Genomic DNA, 17,239 nt, shown 5'->3' with positions numbered 1-17,239 from the left:
TTAGATGCACCTGTTTGAGGTCGTTAGCTGCATAAAGACACCTGTCCACCCCATACAATCAGTAAGAATCCAACTACTAACATGGCCAAGACCAAAGAGCTGTCCAAAGACACTAGAGACAAAATTGTACACCTCCACAAGGCTGGAAAGGGCTACGGGAAATTGCCAAGCAGCTTGGTGAAAAAGGTCCACTGTTGGAGCAATCATTAGAAAATGGAAGAAGCTAAACATGACTGTCAATCTCCCTCGGACTGGGGCTCCATGCAAGATCTCACCTCGTGGGGTCTCAATGATCCTAAGAAAGGTGAGAAATCAGCCCAGAACTACACGGGAGGAGCTGGTCAATGACCTGAAAAGAGCTGGGACCACTGTTTCCAAGGTTACTGTTGGTAATACACTAAGACATCATGGTTTGAAATCATGCATGGCACGGAAGGTTCCCCTGCTTAAACCAGCACATGTCCAGCCCAACTTAAGTTTGCCAATGACCATTTGGATGATCCAGAGGAGTCATGGGAGAAAGTCATGTGGTCAGATGAGACCAAAATAGAACTTTTTGGTCATAATTCCACTAAACGTGTTTGGAGGAAGAAGAATGATGAGTACCATCTCAAGAACACCATCCCTACTGTGAAGCATGGGGGTGGTAGCATCATGCTTTGGGGGTGTTTTTCTGCACATGGGACAGGGCGACTGCACTGTATTAAGGAGAGGATGACCGGGGCCATGTATTGCGAGATTTTGGGGAACAACCTCCTTCCCTCAGTTAGCGCATTGAAGATGGGTCGAGGCTGGGTCTTCCAACATGACAATGAGTGCGTTTACATGCACCCTCTTAATGCGATTATGATGAGATTTTGGCGATATTGCGATTAATCTTTACCTCATGTAAACGCAATACTTCGATCTAAATAATGCGATTAAGCTCATAATCGCAGCAAGCATAATCGTATTAACATAGGTGGCGTATGCCGATTTTAATCGAAATACACAGGCATGTAAACACCTTAATCGCAGTATTGCCGCTCTGACCAAAGTGCGCATGCGCTTGTGACATGAATAACGTGACACGCACCTGTAATAATACGGAGATTAGAAACGATGGAGGGGAAGAAAGCATCGCATTCTGAGGAAAACACAACAAGCTGCCAGCAGTCTCTGTTCTTTACCCTCATCCAGAAACGGCGAGCAGAACGCGACGGCAGCGTATAATCAAACATATTCCATCACATTTCAATGGCGCCGAAAAAGCGTGGAATACAGCCATACAAAATCATTATGCATTAGACGTAAATAAACTTAAAACAGCGACCAACACTGCTCTTTCTGAGTCCATCATTTGTGCTGTCCAGTGGGGTATGTGAATAATGGCAGTAAAAAAAATTAACCACAATTCTTAGCGAATAATAAGAATAATGGAAATTGCATGTAAACAGGAGTAAGAGCTTTGCTCTTGACATGTAAACATCAAAATGCGATTAAGTCCTTACTCTGATTATTGGAAATAATCGCAATATTCGTGCGCATGTAAACGCAGTCAATGACCGAAGCACACAGCCAGGATAACCAAGGAGTGGCTCTGTAAGAAGCATATCAAGGTTCTGGCGTGGCCGAGCCAGTCTCCAGACCTAAACCCAATAGAGAATCTTTGGAGGGAGCTCAAACTCCGTGTTTCTCAGCGACAGGCCAGAAACCTGACTGATCTAGAGAAGATCTGTGTGGAGGAGTGGGCCAAAATCCCTCCTGCAGTGTGTGCAAACCTGGTGAAAAACTACAGGAAACGTTTGACCTCTGTAATTGCAAACAAAGGCTACTGTACCAAATATTAACATTGATTTTCTCAGGTGTTCAAATACTTATTTGCAGCTGTATCCTACAAATAAATAGTTAAAAAATCATACATTGTGATTTCTGGATTTTTTTTTTTAGATTATGTCTCTCACAGTGGACATGCAGCTACGATGACAATTTCAGACCCCTCCATGATTTCTAAGTGGGAGAACTTGCAAAATAGCAGGGTGTTCAAATACTTATTTTCCTCACTGTACATGCTTTTCAACTACATGTGATTCAACTTCTAAATACCCCACATCATTAGGCACATATCAAACTTCCAAAAAATATTCATCACATTTTAATATATCATATTCAGAATATCATATTTTCCCACCTCAGGCATTAAAGACCTTTTATCAATTTGAGTTTTTTTCCAGCTTTTTTTTTTCTTTCTGCTGCAAATGTGGGCACAATTTCTGATGTATGATGCTTGTCCACGTTTAAGTCGACATATTATGTCAAAACTTCTATTTAAAACAAAAATATGAGTTGTCATGATTTTGGAGTATATATATTTACTGAAACCATTCATTAAAATTATTAATAAATTAAGCAAATAACTCAACCCTGTAACAATGAGAAATACATATATTTGTGATGGGGTTGAGTGTGACGGGTTGTGGCCACTACTGCTCATGTAGTGTAGGAGAGTAGACCATATATGGCAGCAATAAAATAAACACATTGTATATACTTATGAATGAAAATAAAATGTTGTAAAAGTAATAATTTTCCATCTTAATTTTATATGACAGGGTTGAGTTGTTAAGCTTGACAGTACCCTCCCTGACTATAACATGCCTCAAAAATATGAATAAAAAGCATGATTGCACTAACCATTTTCTGCACCACTATTAAAGAGACCTGGATGAAGTCACATATGAGTGGAGACTAAATTATTATGGGCGAAGAATGGTTAGTGTGACAGGGTTGAGTTCAGACTGAGAGACATAACTTTACAGTCTGTTTTTTTTTAGCAAATATTTTGCATTTTTTTAGAAAAATATTTTTTACAAGAAAGGAACACAAGTAAATGCTTACATTGTTGCCAAAAATCACAGACACTATGCACATTTTGTACAAACTCAGGGACATTACAAAATGCTTGGTTCAAGATAGATATAAGACATTATTTTATGCTAAAAATATAAAAATGCAATAATTATTTTTATTAATTATAATGGGCATCCCAAAGTTTTGTGAACAGCTTCTAACAATTCATTTTGGTGAACCACCACTTTAGAAACTCTGGGGGACTGAAATATTACCGAATCCCAGGAATGACCCAGAAATTAACCTTCCTATTGTTATTTGACTCCTTGAAGTTTTATTTATTTATTTTTTAAAACTTTGTAATGCCATTTTTCTAACTTTATTAAATGTATGTCATCTTTTGTGCCAAAAAAAAAAAAAATTATATATATAAACTTTTATCAAAAATTGTAACTACACAATAAATCCAATTAAAATAATAAGATATAACAATCAGGAAGAATAAGTTTCCAGTCAAATGAAATCAGCATCAACAATTAATCTTTGCATGGCACAGAAGAGCACAAATGTGGCATTAAGGAATATTTACAGAATTTAAGAAATTTTTTACAAGACTCAGAGGTGGCATTAATGCATCTCATAATAACAATGTTATGAGATTAATGTTTTAAATATATAAATTACAATGAATTAAATGACTCAATTTATACTTTAAAAATGAAACAGAAACTGCCAGTAGGTGGCATCAAGTCACTGTCTTTGTCACTGAATCATTCATTCAATCGATTCGTTCAAACGGCTGATTCATTTAGGAACGAAGCAAGTGACTCTCTTTATGAATGGATCATTGAATCATTGACTCACTAGATTTGTTCAAAAGCAAAGATTCATTCAAAACGAAACAGCGCTGTGTTAAAGGCTTGCGCAGAGGCTCAGCTGCAACTTTGTTTTTAAATATATTTTTGTTGACGAAATAGAGCAAAATAGACAGTGGTCCTAAAATGTAAGTCACTTAATATTAACTTTTGTATAAAATCAAAAATGTATAAACTGTTGTATAAATTAAATTTCACATTTGCAAACTCTCTATAATCATTAAAAAGCTGTTACCCTCCGTTCATCGCTATCTCACAAACTTCCATTTTAATGAATGAAGCTCTCTACACACTTAATATATTATTTACATCGTCTCTACACTTTGTTTGTTACAATGAATGACACCAACTGCAGTCTGCTTTCACGCTCTGTGCTGTGAGGAGCAGCACGTGCAACGATAGAGAAGCATTTCTATTGGCTGCAGTCTGCAGATATTAAATGGCAAAAGACAGCATTGCGCAGCTGACCATAAACACAGCGCTACGTTTATATGCAGAACTGGGATCGCTTTCGTAGTCTTTTGAATGGATAAAATATAGAAATCACTTTAATTTCCAAATAAACATAGAAATGAAACGCCGGCCCCCCTCGAAATTCACTCCCCGGACTCCGTCCCCCCGCGTCCCCCCCCATTTCCAGCCCTGTATATATATATATATATATATATAAAACCTTATTTCAAGAATATGACAGATTTTCTATTCCATCTTCAAGATGTCCAGAGTGCACTAAAACTCTTTCCAGAGGAACGAGGAGAAGCCTCATTTCACAGCAAAACACTGCACCGACCCTCAATGTAAAGATCAAGAGTGAAGTGTCGGTCTACAGAGGTTTCAGAAGACCCTGCCCTCTCGTGGTGGGGTAAGAAAGACACACTCACAGCTCTCACCATCTACCTCTGCTTTTAGGCCTAAACACAGTATGAGATCCTAGATTCTCCTTAAGAACGTCAACAACACTCATTTTCTTGTACAAATATTGCTGATCAACGTTTTGGGTGTGCCAAATAATAAAGAAGAGACAGTATATCTATATTGTTCAATTTACATATCGTCTTTTTTTAATGTTGTTATTTTCTTTAATTCTGTATGCTTCTTTGTTAATTGTAATGTTAAAATTTAGCTTCTGGTAGTGAAGCAGAATTAAAGCACATCAACACCAGATATTTGTAAAAGTTGCTCCTGCCTCACAAAACTTATTTCTTTCTGCAAATAAATAAATGCATACCTACATGTATACATACATAACTTACTAAATAATACATTATGTCTGTGTGTGTATGTATTATTGCTTAATTTATAAATTATTATAAATAGTAGTTAATCAATAAGTAATGTTCTAAATGTGTGGGCTTAATAAGTGTGTTGTTAGGTAATTTCTATTATAATTTACATTACAGAAATGTTATTGTCAATTGTCTATAAAGTTATCAGCTAAAAAACAATTTAAATTCCCCATAATCATTAAAATCTGTAGGAATGATGCGTAGGTTTTCTTTTTTTTACAGCAGAGAATTAAATTTTATAAATTTATCTGGTACGTCTATGGACCGTGAGATTATGTCTTCACAACATGCCAGTTTGGTCATTGGGACGTACTCACCACATTCTGACAACGCACCACTGTAGCGTCGCCACGACGAATATGGGAATCACAAAGTTACATCGCTGGTACGTTATTTGGTACATCGATGCGACGTATATGGTCCGCTGAGGCGACGTTTTCATGATGTTCCAGCTAAATAGAAGTTTGGACGTTAGGACGTTCTCACCACGTTCCAGCAAAATAGAAAATAACGTTGCCACGACGAATATGGGAATCACAAAGTTACGTCGCTGGAACGTTATTTGGTACGTCGCTGCGACGTATATGGTCCGGTCCAGTTACGTTGTCACGACATAACTGTGTTAGCTGGGTGGTTGCTGCTTTTTTATATTTAGTAAATTCTTAAAAATGAGATACTGGTAATATGTTACTGCTGTGGATATTCCAAATCATAGCAACCAAAGCTGGAAAAAACGCTGTGCCACCAAAACGTTTTCAAGCGCCAACAGCTGGTCGTTTTAAGAAGGGTGCCTGACTTTTTTCAGCTGGCTAAAAACTGTTCGGTGGACACACGTTATTGAATATTTATTGTTAGGCATATGGCCTATTAGTCTTTTTTGCATTTATGCAATATATTGGAGCCAAACCTGAGAAAGTAGACCAGAATATTCCACGGCGTTCCTGGACACGCAATTTGCGTAGCTGTAATTTATAGGTGGGGATTATGCTAATTGTGAATGAGCGTGCGTATTTACGAATGATTAGAATTCATTAACATACGCATGTTTAACTATCAAATCGGAAGTTTACAAAGCATTTGTGAATCCGGAGGAGAGTTTTTGGGAAGGTCTGTTTTACACAAATTACTCGGAATTTACTCATATATTTACTAAAGTTTCATGAATGAGGCCCAATGATGCTTTAAAATCGACTAGTGAGTAGATGTAGTCTGATGATGTTTAATGTTTGACAACCTTTGTTGTCTCATTTAGCCATTTGTGTTCACCACAGAGCCTATTTTTGGAATTAAACCAAAAACCCATTGACCTCATATATATTTTAATACAGCCCACTGGATCATATTAGAAGCGGATGATCAATAATAAAACATTTGAAAATTAAGTCACGTAAAGATTGCTTTCAGTTTATCTATCACCAATTCCATGCAAATGTCAACCTTGCCATGAAAAAAAATATTTTTTACCAAAATAACAAAACCCTTTCAAAGTTGTCCTTTAAGGTCTGTATTTTATTGTATTGATGTGCTGTCATGGAAATTTTAAGGAAATTGCTTTGTTTATTCACCACATATGAGGTTTGCACAAAAAGAAAAGTTACATTTTCAGTCAACTATAATTCATGCTTTCAAAAGAGGGATCAAATACTCCCTTTTTTATACTTTATGTTAACAGTAAGCATTTTGCAGAAAGATGGGGGCATGCATGAGAAATAAATACAGTCACTTTGTTATGACAGCACTGCCTTGTACATTTATAAGCGATATATTTAGGAAGTCATGACGCTTCAGTGCTGTGTCACGTCCGTAACGATTTAAATATAAAGTTTATACTGTATAATAAATATTAATACAAATAATGTCAAACTTCATATACAAAGCCAAAATATGTCCATGCTAATTATGATGGACAATTCATCTCACTTACTCGCTCTTAACAACCTTAATTATGCGTTACGGACGTGACCGTTACGGACGCTTCATATTAAATCATGCAATTGACCAGCTTGTATTTGTTCACCATGCTGTTGCTATTAAAATCACTGGCTCATATTAAATTTATCTCTGTTACTGTAGGCTATATCAGAACATTTCAGAAACCAATTAATTCTAGTAACATTTATAAAAAACAAAAAAAACAAATTTAAATACATTTTTAATAAAGAGAACACATTACATTTTTAATAGAAACAACATAATTAAGATTTACATATCGCCATAATTAAATTATAAATATTATAATTATTACAGTATTTAATAGAGAGAGACGAATAGACGTGAGCAAATGTTTACTCAGCTGATCGCCTGCGTCCTACTGTACCGTAAAGGACACGCCTCTCGTGGTGACGCGTTTTCCCTTTTCCTCATTTTCTTTCCGCGCCTCTGTTGACCAAGAGGAGTTATTTCTGAGGTGAATGCAGATCGAACTATTTCTGGATAAATATCTACTTTATTTGAAGTAAATGGTAAGTAATTTGATATTTACATGTACATTTTAATTTTGATAAAAGTGTATAAATTACAATAATAAATAAAATATCTTGAACACACTGTTGCCTGTGTATAATGAAAATCAGTTTCAGTTTTAAAAATGTTTTTTATTACACAATATCAATGTTAATAAAAGTAATTAATATAATACAACAACCAATAAAACGATATACAATAACGAACAAAGAAACAACAACAAAGTGTAATTATACTATATAACTCTCATCCTATAGCGCAATGGCAAAAACTAATACTGAAAGACAAAGGGAATTCAGAGAGAGGAAGAGGAATAATGAAAATTTCAAGGAAAAGGAGAAGAAAAGAAAAAAAGCAGAAAGACTAAGAAAGAAAGAAACGCAATCAAAACAAGAGTCAGAGAGAGTCAGGGAGCTTGCTAGAGAAAGACAGAGGAAAAGGCGTTTGCTGAAGAGGTCACAAGTTCCTGCTTTACTCCAGGAGTCACCACAGAATTCGCCGTTTAAAACAAGACAGTCTCTAGGCAAGGCACTAAAACGAGCACTCCGAGCTTTACCTAGCAGCCCTCGAAAAAAATGTACAGTTATAAAAAAGATTGCAACATCACTGTGCCTTCTTCCAGAGAAAAACAAAATGAATCATGTGACCGCCACCACTACTACATATGATCATGTCAGGGAATACTATGAGAGAGATGACATCTCAAGGCAAGCAGCAGGAATGAGGGATGTGGTCACAGTCAGAGAGGGAGGAGTGAAAAAGAAAATCCAGAAACGGCATTTAACAATGTCTATTCTAGAGGCCTACCGCTACTTCAAAAATGAACATCCGGAGTCTATAATTGGAAAATCTAAATTTGCTGAGCTTCGACCATCTCATGTGCTCCGGTCTTCAGACACTCCAAGAAATGTGTGTCTCTGCCGATATCATGAAAATGTCAAGTTAGCCCTGGACTGTCTTCAACATGTCATCCCAAGGCAGGTATTCCAGAGCACACAGGATTTTATAGAAGCTGTGGCCTGTAATACAGATAGTCCCCTCTGCATGTTAGGACAGTGTGCTGAATGCAGGAATGGCAAGCTCTTCGAAATGCGTACCCTCTGTAACATCCCAGAAGAAGACAAACAAATTAAGGTGACCTGGTACGCATGGGAAACAACAGAGGGGCTGCCAAATAAGGTTCAAAAGAGTGGCACACTAGGTGATGTACTTGATTTTCTGAAGACAGCGGCAACAAAATTTGTGCATCACTGTTTTGTTAAAAAACAGCAAAGTGGATTTTTCCAGGCCAAAAGACTACAGGCAAAAACAGACCAGGAAACTGTGGTGCTGCAAGTAGACTTTGCTGAAAATTACACCGCTGCCTACCAAGACCAGATCCAGTCAGCGCACTGGCATCAGAAGCAGGTCACAGTGTTTCCCTCAGTCCTGTGGTCTGATGGAGATCCTGAGTCATGTGCCATCGTGAGTGACAGCCTGGAGCACGACAAGAGGTCTGTGGCAACCTTCCTCTCCAAGATTGTGGAGGACATTAAAATGAAACATCCTGCAATAAAAGAGATTCACATATTTAGTGATGGAGCTGCTTCTCAGTTTAAGAACAAGTTCATCTGGTGTTTCATGTCAACTACATTCAGGGAGTTGTTTCCAGCTTTAAGTGTACAGTGGCACTTCTTTGCCACGAGCCACGGCAAAGGTGCAGTGGATGGTGTTGGAGCAACTGTGAAGCGTGCAGTTAACACTGATGTCCTCTGCAGACAGGCAGTCCTTGTGACAGATGCTGCTTCATTTGTAGCTTCTGCAAGGAAGAGTTGCCCAAACATCAACATCAAACTCATTACAGCCAACGAAATCACAGATTTTATACAGCATCATAGGCTAAATGAGAGATGGGCCATTACCTCAGCTGTTCCGGGCACTCAGTCAGTACATCACATGCAGCCAGTCTCCTGGGGAGAAGTACGTCACAAAATCTACTCCGAGGCAGAACAGTCAGGTGTCCATACATTTCTGCTCTCCACATCTGCTGAAAGTCCCGAACACCAGTCCTCTGAGCATCAGTCAACAGCTGCAAACAACATCAAAACTGGAGACTGTGTCTTGGTCCAATTCAAGGCAAACAAGTCATCCAGGCAGTTTGTTGGTCTTGTTAATAACCGAGAGCAGGAGGCACTGGAAATAAGGTTCTTAAGAAGGAATGACAGCGCTGGATTAGTGTACATCTTACCTGTGATGGAAGATAAAGCTTGGGTGACACCTGACCAAGTGATTGAGACTTTCATCCCAAAAGTAGACAACAGAGGGAGGTATCACTTTGCAGAGGCAGTCTTTGCAGAATAGAAAGAGAAACATTTTTTTGAAGTCATCCAATTAATCACATTTGTACTAATTTATTTGATATTTTGCATGTTTGTTTTGCCTTGATTGATGTTTTACATTAGCTTTTACATTTGATAATTTCATCTTTACAATATTTAATAACATGTAAAAAGTACAGACTGACTATACAATTAATTAATTAAATTTTATTTTATGTCTACAGTGAATTAACTAAATTAATATTTTGTAAGTTTCTTATTCACAATGATTCATGCTCATAACAGTGATCAATATACTCACCTTGCTCACCTTTTTTGGACATCTGTTTTACAGAGCTATTGTTGCTACAAAATCCTCAACGCTAGTCAGTTACTAATGTTGACCTATGTAAAAAAGTTCATGTTGTTAATTATTTATCTTTCAAGTATTTCTTAAAGATGTTCACATTAAACATTAAATGAAAATACTGTAAGTACTTTATGCTCACCTTTTTTTGCACATCTGTTTCACACAGATCGTTTTGCTGCGTCTTAGTCTTCTTAACATCCAAATGCCAGCCATTAAACTTGGTAAAACACAACTACTAATTAAGTAATCTTTAGAGACTATAAATAATATATTCTAAAGCATTGGCTTACACTGCAACTATTTTGACAAACATAATGCAGCTATTTAGAATCACGATTGCGCATTTAGCAACGCAAACTGGGAATAAACATTGCCATCAAACATACTATTGCGATCATTGTGACACGATTGTATTTTGCATACCACTCTTCACACAGACACAGGCCTACACAGTACACACTAACAAGCGGACAATTCACCGAAGCTTGTTCTGAGTGGACACCGCGGCGACCTCCGGGACTTGGTAAACATTTATTATAGCTGATGATGTATATTAGCAAATTCTATATTATTCGGGGTCTAAAGTAAACACCACATTAGCAAATAATCATGATTGAATTCAGTTTTGAACACATCCGCACTGGTTACATTTAACACCACACTCGCGCAAACACAAGCTGATCTACAACGCGATGATTTCAGTTTTGAACGTTACTAATTGCGCAACCTTACCATGTCTCAGAGGAAATGTTTGTTGGTTTAAATACCCAACAGAGACCCAGAAATAGATCTCGGTTAAAGTTTTTAAAGCATTTTATCTGATTTGACAGAGTCAGACAAGTGACAATTTCAGATCTGTCACGTCCGTAACGGAGAGACGTCACATCCGTAACAATGGTTTTTCCTCATAAAAGCAAAAATGAAAAACAAAATAAAATAAATAATTTATGTTCCATGGAGAGACAACCCTTATCCTTTCGGCTGGTATTATTTATTTTGGCTTGTGCATTTGAATTCGCAGAATTTCTACAAAGTATGTCGACTCCCAAAAACTCAAGTCCTTTTTTGTCACGTCCGTAACGCATGCATATTTGCCCGATTTAAAATATAAAACACGTGCATAGACCTTTTTTTTTCTGATATCAAAACTCTATGGTTAGGGGTTTAGAAAAAATATAAACAGATGTTTCAGTATATTGTTAACATTTACATTCTCTGATCATTTATATTTCAAGTTTTTACTGCAAATGTCACGTCCATAACGCTGGAATTGAATCTATGGTTAATACTATCTCCAACCAGGTGAGGTCGCTAGTTTCCAACCGCTCCCCGTATTAATTACAGCACAGTAGGACGTGCACTAACATTAGCAAATAATAAATGAAAACCTGACCATGAAAACAGTATTTTCCAGTCAAGATGGTAAACAGATGATCTTTTTTCCAAGTTCAAGGGGATACCCATATGTTTGGATTGTTTGGAAATCTGTATTTTTATTTAAATCGCCATCTCACCACTTCTCACAAACAACGGGGATGCCAGAGTTGCACTTGCCTCAAATTTCAAAGGTAAATAGTTAATGCTTTTTGCCAAATGCAAGACGGAAATGTTTGCACTGAACTGTGGGTTATTAAGGAGTTGCCGAGGGTTTCCGCGGATCCTCAGTTTAATTGTTTAAATCTAAGGCCATGAAAAACTCTTAAATGGTACAAAAAGTCTTAATTATAAAGGGTCTTAAATTTGGGGACAGAAAGACAAGAATTCCTATGTTGATTAATATATCGATTAAACTTCAAAAGGCTATGATTTCACTGAATAAATAAGAGCGTTGCACGTTTCAAAGTCAGGCGCTGCGCTGCTTTGTGTTCTGCTGTTACCGGGGAAACCACTATATTCTGCTGTTCCAAAAGTGAAACCTGCTGGCAGAGAACGGATTTGCGGAGCCCATCTGCTATTTTTAAATGTGAACCAGAGGATCAACATAAGCTAATGCTATATAAAAATATAAACAATTAAGACATTAAGATATATGTAATTTAATATAATAATTGATACTTGTGACTGGGAAGCCAGCTTCCTCACTTCGTCCTCCACTTTCCGGTCTCTAATTCCTCATGCGGGTGCGCCGTTGAGTGGCCTCTGCCAGATGTTTCGCAAGGACGTTTTTCTGTTAAGCATTGTTGCTGTTGGACTATTTTTCTTTTTTACTCCAGCAGGATTTTTGTTCTTTTGAGGAATTTCTGTTTTTGTTTGTGTCATTTGTCATTCTTTATAAAATGTCAAATACCTCAACAGCAGTCACTTTATGCTGAATAATAAGAATAATGGAGTGCCTTTTTACACTAAAGGCCATTGCACACGGAGTCCGAAATTTTTGCACATTGAAAAATAAATACGACCTCATGTTGTGTCAATCACATTTACACACTGCCTCCGAAATTTTCATCCGTCATATAAAATTCGGATCAGGTTCGATTTTCCACGTTTTCGCATCCGTAGCATGCATTTTGATAGGAAAGGATGAGGAATATGGAAAAACGCACGCGAAAATTTCGAAACTCAGTGTGCAATGACCTTAAGTGCAAATATTCCGCCTTGTTGGCAGAGGCTATTTACAGTAGCTCTGCCCACCAACATGTGACTTGGATAGTCAACGATACAAAAGATGGAATCTCATATCACATCGGAAAGGCATTTACTTTCAATAAAAATGAAGGAAATTATCGAATAGTTGAAAATAAAGCATCGGGTTAGGGTAAGTAGGGCTTTATTGTCCCAATAAGGTGGCATCCATTTAATAATCTGAATTAAAATTATAATTTAATACGTTATTATTGCATACTGCTTTTTAATGTACTACAATACTGACTGTTTTATTATCAGACTGAGAATGTTCCAAAGCAACATCTCCAATGAAGAATCATCCACGTCTAGGAGACAAGCTGCAAGGAAGAGCATCATTAGGATTTCTTTTATTGAAAATAATGGGGAGCATCTCATCACAACTCAGCGTAAGTGCTTTCTGCTGTGTCTAACAAGACATTATTAAATGTGGTTATTACACTGAACAAAATTATAAACGCAACACTTTTGTTTTTGCCCCCATTTTTCATTTTTCTATGTACACAAAAGGCCTATTTCTCTCAAATATTGTTCACAAATCTGTCTAAATCTGTGTTAGTGAGTACTTCTCCTTTGCCGAGATACTCCATCCACCTCACAGGTGTGGCATATCAAGATGCTGATTAGACAGCATGATTATTGCACAGGTGTGCCTTAGGCTGGCCACAATAAAAGGCCACTCAGATCATGAAATTAGTAGGCCCTCAACCTTGTATGTGCTTTGAATGTCAGGTGCTCAAATTGAGGTAAGTTCATCTTCAAATTGTTTTTTTCTTTCTAAAAATGAAAAAAGTTCTTATGCCTATATTATTGTTATGCAATTTAGGGACTAATTGAATCCAGTGTTGAATCTTCAACTTCAATTTTCCTGGCTGCTACTCAGGACTTAGCATGCAGAGTTCCAGTGAAGAGGATGTTAACAACTCCAACTCTGTCTGAAACATCCAGGATTCCATCCATTCCAGTGAACAAGATGTTGGCTTCTCTCCCTGCCCAGTTCCAGCTTTTTCACTACCAATTGCCAGTTCTTCTTCATTTGTGCACTGGTTGTTCACCATCAGCACCAACGTGGTATTTAATTTTTTTCCTATACTATTGCCACACCTATTGCCCAGTGGTCTTCAATCCTGGTTCTGGAAACCTGCCGCTCTGCAATTTTTGGCTGTCTTTTTTATTTTACACATCCAATTCACATCAGCTTGTTAGGTGGAGGGTCCGTTAACTGAAACAAGTGTGTCAGATAATAGAAGCATACAAAATTTGTAGAGCTGTGGGACTGAAAACTACTTTTCTTGTCATTAATTTTCTCACTCCAGGAAAAAGACTTAATACACATGGTCTAGAATGTCTGTACGGTGTGTACATATTTACGGCAAGTTTATTTTTTATAAATCACAGATATGTGCGTGGAAAATGCATATTTCTATGCCCATTTTTTGCATATGTAATATTTATAAATGAGACCCCTGATCATGTGGTGATAAAGTTAATATTCTAAGTCGACCTGGTAGACTATAAGCAAGCAAGACCTGGTTGACAGTTTGGACTACAAGCTTAAAATTTACTTAAACTACTTAAAGTGTAAAATTTCACCTTGTTTCTTCAGCGTCTGATACGCGTAGATCTTGGTTTCATTGGAAACACCACCGTCCAGCTGTACAACATCTCAATGATTTTATTTTTCATCTTGTCAGAAACACTGTCGCCCACATACTGAAAAACACACATTGTTTTTTATCATTTCATATTAGACATTTATGTCTAAAAAGTGCACAGAAACAGACACATTTTAGCACTTCCAGTAACCACGTCCTGAAGTCAATGGGTTTTTGGTTTAATTCCAAAAATAGGCTCTGTGGTGAACACAAGTCTTATTCTAAAAAATAAAATATTACAATACATGACTTTTTTTTTTTTAAAGCTTCAAAATCTTCCAAGGCAGTTGCTGACAAATGGCTAAATGAGACAACAAAGGTTGTCAAACATTAAACATCATCAGACTGAACAGGTAAATCATCTACTCGATTTTAAAGCCTCATTGGGCCTCGTTCATGAAACTTTAGTAAATATAGGAGTAAATTCCGAGCAATTTGTGTAAAACAGACCTTCCCAAAAACCGGAATCCTCCGGATTCACAAACGCTTCGTAAACTTCCTATTTGATAGTTAAACATGCGTATGTTAATGAATTCCAATCATTCGTAAATATGGCGCTCGTGCACGCTCGTACACAATTAGCATAATCCCCGCCTATGAATTATAGCTACGCACATTGCATGTCCAGGAACGCCGTGGAATATTCTGGTCTACTTTCTAATGTTTAGCTCCAGTATATTGCATAAATGCAAAAAAGACTAATAGGCCATATGCCTAACAATAAATATTCAATAACGTGTGTCCACCGAACAGTTTTTAGCCAGCTGAAAAAAGTCAGGCACTCTTCTTAAAACGACCAGCTGTTGGCGCTTGAAAACGTTTTGGTGGAACAGCGTTTTTCCAGCTGAGACGCTTTAGTTGCTATGATTTGGAATATCCACAGCAGTAACATATTACCAGTATCTCATTTTTAAGAATTTACTAAATATAAAAAAGCAGCAACCAGTAATATTAGATGTGTTCGACTTGAAGCGGCGCTGCACAGAATGATCAGTGTATGACATCAAAGTACCGCGAGAGCGATAAGAGAGCAGACGGATCCTGATGCTTTCGAATAGCTCTCGTGATACTTTGATGTCAAACACTGATAGTTCTGCACAGCGCCGCTTCAAGTCGAACACACCTAATGACTTCTCCATTGTTGTAGGCAGTCGTTATACATTATTAATATATTCATTATTAAGATTATATTAATTTGTGAAGATTATCACAATGAACAAAATGTATAAGAATCATACAATTTTATTTTAAGCTTATTTTGCGCAATAATCCAAAAAGCAATGGAAAATCATATTGGCTTTCTGTCAAGGGAACAAGGGTGATGCTAACGTGCAGGTCAACCCACAATAAGTTACAAAAATACATCATAATAGAAGAACCATCAACCTTGGGTGAAACCACTTTAATCAGTTAATTTAAAAACCTAAATCTGGCTATATCATTGTGAAATCTCCGCCCACAGTTCTTCATACACGCCTCCAGGACCTGCAGAGACACATGCACATCATATCAGACTCGTAATAAAGCAGCAATGGTGGACTAGCATTAAAACATTCCTCACCGTCAGTGCTTGTAGGGTTTTCCGATTCTTGAGAATGGATTTTGTGAACCAGGAATCTGACCGCTATCTGAGGACTACAAACACGCACAGTTAGAGGATAGAATCTGAAGTTTTCGGTCATGTTGGATTACGAATACTTGCCCTTTCAGCTCCTTATTGATCTGGTCACAAAACCCGATTATATATTCCCTGTCCTCCTGCCTGTTGGTCAGGTGTGTAGCTTTGTCTGTAGAGGTCAAACACTATAGTAAGGACCAAACAATTGGCCCCGTTGAGCTCTGTGCCAGTGCATCACAGTATGAGGGAAAATCACATGGATGCATATCAATATGCATTTCAAGAAAAATAAAGAAATTATGACATAAATAAAGAAAATGCCCTTAACAAACAGTTCTAAACATGTTTGATATTAACATATTCATACATCATTGTATTTACATGCTGATTGGTTGGAAGGCAGATGCTGGTAAGTGGGCGCTGGCTAATTAACGAATCCTACTATGGTGAAGTGTTCTTAGATATTATTTATGCATCATGATTGGACGCCCCGAGAAGGTTACTAGTCATTATGAGAATTAATATTGATAATAATAAGAAATTATTCTTGAGCAGCAAGTGATATTAGAATGATTTCTGAAGGGTCATGTGAGACTGGAGTAATGGCTGCTGAAAATTCAGCTTGACCATCAAAGAAATAAATTACATTTTAAAATATATTAAAATGTTTTGACTATTTTTGATCAAATAAATCCAGCCTTGGTCAGCATAAGAGACTTAAAAAAAAAAAAAACATTCAAAATCTTACTTTTGACAGTGGTCTACATGTGAGTGAATAGAAGATGACAAAATATTCTTTTTGGGCGAAAGGTTCAACTCCCACCTTATGAGGCCATTTGACACAAATTTTTAGTAAATTATATTAGTTAATGAGTTGTCTTAACATACTATTTATTAAAACTAATATAAAAAAATATTGACTTTTTATGAATAAGGTAAATAGTGTTGAGTGTATGACTTAGTACAAGTGTGACACAGGACAAGGAAATGCAAATACAGACAATTTCTGGATTCAAATAGATCTAGATTTATTTTATTTTTTACTTACCCAACATTGGCTGTAAGGCATGATTTTTTTGTAGTTGTTTTGAAATAATTCTAAAAAGCAATTATATTCCAGACGAGATGCAGGAGGAGAGCAGGAGCCGCGATAACGTTTATTAACCTTTGTCTTAACAGAAATACTGTATGTTAAACAAGTGTGATGATCACAAGCAAGGGAAT

Source organism: Onychostoma macrolepis, chromosome 03 (genome assembly GCF_012432095.1).
Source record: "Onychostoma macrolepis isolate SWU-2019 chromosome 03, ASM1243209v1, whole genome shotgun sequence".
Lineage (NCBI taxonomy): Eukaryota > Metazoa > Chordata > Actinopteri > Cypriniformes > Cyprinidae > Onychostoma > Onychostoma macrolepis.
Note: the sequence above shows the minus strand (reverse complement) of the source record.